Source organism: Phymastichus coffea, unplaced genomic scaffold, assembly GCF_024137745.1.
Source record: "Phymastichus coffea isolate CEN01 unplaced genomic scaffold, Cenicafe_Pcof_1.1 PCOF00089, whole genome shotgun sequence".
Classification (NCBI taxonomy): domain Eukaryota; kingdom Metazoa; phylum Arthropoda; class Insecta; order Hymenoptera; family Eulophidae; genus Phymastichus; species Phymastichus coffea.
In genome coordinates this window covers 1,092,501-1,097,500 of record NW_026706900.1, presented here as the reverse complement: position 1 = coordinate 1,097,500, position 5,000 = coordinate 1,092,501, and the positions used below count along the sequence as shown (strand labels likewise).

The window sequence follows — 5,000 nt, the reverse complement described above, 5'->3', positions numbered from 1 at the left end:
CGCCGTAGTCTCCGCCACGTGACATCCGGCACGACAAAGCACAGGAACACCTCCGTCACGGCGCCCTCTAGATGTTCTTATTCTGGAGGGTAGAGCGTTAATTCGTGTCCTGTGGTACTGGATATAATCCCGACCAGGGACTCTCGCACTACCTGCATCTACCCAAAAGCTGCTAGCGGTGACTTTAGCAGCCTCACGCAACTCGCTTCCATCGTTGGATTGATGGAGCCGGGACGCCCAATAACGTCGCCGATCTTCTGGACCCGTAAGTGACTGCCCATTATATGTGAGCAGCCCCTCAGCCCATCGGACCAGCTTAACGTTATATAGGTGTTGAGTGGCGTCCCGCACCGCAGGTGATGTGGAATGGGCCATTGCCAATAATCTAGCATGTATTTGTCCCGGCACAGATGTTATGAAAGCCGGGACTCCCAATCCACCATCCCTGCATTTGGCGTGGAAGTACCCTAATGGAGTATCCTTGGGCAAACGCAGCCACTTCCGAACTGCAATCCTCACCTGTCTATCTAGTGCCCTCAAGACCCTCGCAGTGGTCCGCGAAAGCACCATACCATGATACAGGCGGATATTTTTTTTTTTTTTTTTTTTTTTTTTTTTTTTTTATAGATGGAGAAATGCATTTACGCATCTCAGCAGATGTTGGTGCTGGTATGTGGGACTCACCTCATAGAGGAATACCCACTAAAACTCCATCTGTCACCTGCACTGATGATGTTGGTTGTGCAGGCCGCGGCTTTATTTCCCAGTGCCGACTTAAGATGGTGGGGCCTGGGTTACCCAAACGCTGTAGCGTGTTGACCGTAACCGCCCTATCCTATCCCTTCTCGTGGAACAGGATTACTGGGATAAACACCAGTCATCCCGTTCCACCGTGTCCAATTCGTGTGCGAACCCTGCAAAGCTCTTGTTGTTATGCCTGGTAAGAGTTTTTGAAGTCCCAAGGAGGTCAGGTCATTAGCAGACCTCAACGACCAGATACCCTTCCATGAGAGGGTAATGGATGTGACCGAGATATTCTCGACCACAACCCCCAACTCATTTGCTATATGATGTTTAAGCGGAAGAGTATCATATTTTCTGCACTTGGTGTTATGTGCGTCGTCAAGTGATGCTGCTCCACTAACTACCTGTGCATCGATGACTTTGACGCTCCCATCCTTTACTGCAACGACATCAGGTTTCTGTAACCCTGATGGAAGACAGTAGTGCGGATTTTCGAACACGCGCCACCCCTTTTGCCTGAGCCCTGTCGCAGCTATGCGACAAATGGCATCATGCCTCAGAATTCGGCCACCATGAGTTCGGTGACAGCCCTGTACAATGTGCGCCGTAGTCTCCGCCACGTGACATCCGGCACGACAAAGCACAGGAACACCTCCGTCACGGCGCCCTCTAGATGTTCTTATTCTGGAGGGTAGAGCGTTAATTCGTGTCCTGTGGTACTGGATATAATCCCGACCAGGGACTCTCGCACTACCTGCATCTACCCAAAAGCTGCTAGCGGTGACTTTAGCAGCCTCACGCAACTCGCTTCCATCGTTGGATTGATGGAGCCGGGACGCCCAATAACGTCGCCGATCTTCTGGACCCGTAAGTGACTGCCCATTATATGTGAGCAGCCCCTCAGCCCATCGGACCAGCTTAACGTTATATAGGTGTTGAGTGGCGTCCCGCACCGCAGGTGATGTGGAATGGGCCATTGCCAATAATCTAGCATGTATTTGTCCCGGCACAGATGTTATGAAAGCCGGGACTCCCAATCCACCATCCCTGCATTTGGCGTGGAAGTACCCTAATGGAGTATCCTTGGGCAAACGCAGCCACTTCCGAACTGCAATCCTCACCTGTCTATCTAGTGCCCTCAAGACCCTCGCAGTGGTCCGCGAAAGCACCATACCATGATACAGGCGAGGAATAAGAAAGCAGCGAAGGATCTTAAGTCGCTGTTGAGGCTTGAGAGGAGCTCGAGTGATGTTATTTAGCTCTCTCTCTAAATATCCACCCGGCTTTTTGATACCTAATGGCGAGATGTTAATGCCTAGGTATCTAAACTGTTCCGTGGACCCAAGTTGTTTGACGGGTCCACCTTGAAGCTTAAATAGCGGGGTGCTTATGACTTTATAAGTCTTAGCTTTCCCCGCTATTTGGATGGAGATGGCCTGACTTTTTGATGGATTGAATTGCAGGCCATACTTGTGGGCCTCTTTCTCAGCAGTCTTCAGTAGTGTTTCCATCCCAGCCTTAGAGGACGCGAATAATACTATATCATCCGCGTATGCCATAGCGTTAGTCCGATGTTGATGGACTCTAAACCCGATGTTGTTGGGTAGTGATCTCATGACTCTGTCCACAACCATGGCAAACAGGATGCTTGACATGGGATCTCCCTGTCTTACACCCCGGTTTACCACAATAGGTTGCGAACATTGTCCGGCCACTTGGAGCACCGTTCCACATTTCCGGTACATGTTGTCAATATACCGGACAAGGCTAGATGGTATGCCTTGTCCCCTCAATGCCGATGTAATGGCATAATGGCTGACACTGTCAAATGCCTTTGCGACATCCAACGACACGGCATGCATTTCACGAAGTGATGTCTTCGCTACGTGCAATACCGTGTCAAGAACCATTGTGTTCTCAGCGCAGCCATCATGTAGACCTCTCTGTCGCTCGTCGATGATATTGGCTTTAACCAACCTCATCGCTATGATCTTATGTAGCTGACGAACGACAACAGAGGCCACACTTATGGGACGGAATTCTGATGGAAGTGAACTCCCATCCTTCTTGGGGACAAACACCGTCCTGCTGAGTAGAAGTTGAGATGGAAATTCTCCAACAGCCAGGACGATGTTGTAGAACAGTGCCCTCAAACGCATTGGCACACTCCTCCACTGTCGGCTAGAAATGCCGTCTAAACCAGCAGCCGAGGCGAGCGGTATCTCACTGTCCCTGATGTTGTTGGGACAAATCGGATCTGCAAGCCATTGCAAAGTCGGGTCCTCACGAACGACTATTTCCTCTTCCAGATGTTGGGATGGAGCATTGAGAATTGGTTCCCAAAACTCAATAAATTGCTCCATAGAGGGCTGAATGGCGTGCACCTCGCCATCCAGGACTAACTTAGCCGCTCGTGACATGTCCTTGGTCCACAAACTCTGCATGGCAGCATATTCCCGCCGCCTCTTACGCCAGTTTGAGATATGTGCAGTCGGCGTGTCCCTAGGTACTCTAGGGACACGATGTTCTATCTGGGGTGGAGGAAAGACCTTCATCACCCATTGATGACAATCTTCAGATGTAATTTGATTGCCATCCAGGAGGGCCTCTGCAATCTCGATCAGGTCAGAAGCTCGATGAGATGTAATCTCTCGAGCCAACCCGATCGAATGCCTGATTGCGTCGATATAGATGTTATTATCATTGCCCTCCTCCTGTGACAAGGGAAGCGTTAGATGGTCATCGCTATCCCTGGACACTTGATGGGTGGTTGGGCTGATGTTCGGCCCAACTACATCTGAGGAGGGATCTGGGGAGGGGCTTTGTAAAGCTGTTAGTTTTTGCATTACGAGGGCTTTATACGTCTCCTTCTTTCGGAGACCCTTCAGTCGCTCAAGATCACACCCAAGCGACTTCAAAAGGGGCGTAGATAACAGGTACTGCCGTATAAATCGGACACTGCCCTCGTGAATGGCCTTAGCCTCCTCCATGGCGACCAGTTCAACCTCCTCGTCTCTCCATCTCACCTTTCGATTTGCCAACTGTACTCTCTCATTAGCATTTTCAGGATGAGCTCTCCTTAAATGGACTCCAAGGCCGATCTTAGTGACAAACTCTCTCGCACAAACTGGACACTTGTGACGGCTGTTGTTGTTGCCATCACATAAGGGTAAGACCGGACGGTCACGGTCAGTTGCCGAAGCAGGGCCGGTAATCCGAGAACCCCGTGGGGCTACCGGCGGTGAGTCACTTGACTCACGAGAATTTATATTTTGACTCGTGCCTGCTTCCAGTGAAGTATAGGGAAGGCAACCCCATACTCCTTTACATACCACCTTCCTAGGGGGGATACCGCCACTAACTAGTGGGAAGGCTGGTCATGTGAGAGGGCTGCTCTCTCACGGTATCCCTCCGCCTTGAAGACTTTAGCTACACTTGAGCCACGTCAAATGTATTACTAGCGGTACCACGAAGAGGTAGCTTCAAGACTTGACTAAGTTAGAGGGGACACCTCTCCGCTTAGTCCATTGAGCAACCAAAAACTCCAAGTCCATACGCATTGCTTTCCACCACGCGCATTGCTTCCAGCCATACGCATTGCTCTCGATCATACGCATTGCTTTCAAACACGCGCATGACTTCAAGCCATACGCATTGCTTTCGGCCATACGCATGACTTCCAGCCATACGCTGGCCCAAGAGAGTCATAGTTACTCCCGCCGTTTACCCGCGCTTGCTTGAATTTCTTCACGTTGACATTCAGAGCACTGGGCAGAAATCACATTGCGTCATCACCCGCGAGGGCCATCGCAATGCTTTGTTTTAATTAGACAGTCGGATTCCCCTAGTCCGTGCCAGTTCTGAGCTGAGCGTTGAATGGCGGCCGAAGAGAACGATCGGGACGGAGAAACCGCTCCGAAAGCCTCGCAGCAAGGAAGATCCGTGGGAGGCCAAGGCACGGTACCGAGCTCTGATCCCTCATCCCCTCGAGGGGAACGAGTTCACCTCGCCCAGGCCCGGCACGTCAGCCAGACCCACTTCCCGACCAAGCCCGACACGCCCCGCTCCTCAGAGCCAATCCTTATTCCGAAGTTACGGATCCAATTTGCCGACTTCCCTTACCTACATTAGTCTATCGACTAGAGGCTCTTTACCTTGGAGACCTGCTGCGGATATGGGTACGAACCGGCGCGACACCTCCACGTGGCCCTCTCCTGGATTTTCAAGGTCCGAGGGGAAGATCCGGACACCGCCGC

The 5,000-nt window shown here is 51.3% G+C and overlaps 1 pseudogene; it reads right to left on the bottom strand.

Annotated features, from left to right (window-relative positions):
- Nucleotides 1–5,000, bottom strand: part of LOC131669219 (large subunit ribosomal RNA) — a 9,119-nt pseudogene that overhangs the window by 1,994 nt on the left and 2,125 nt on the right.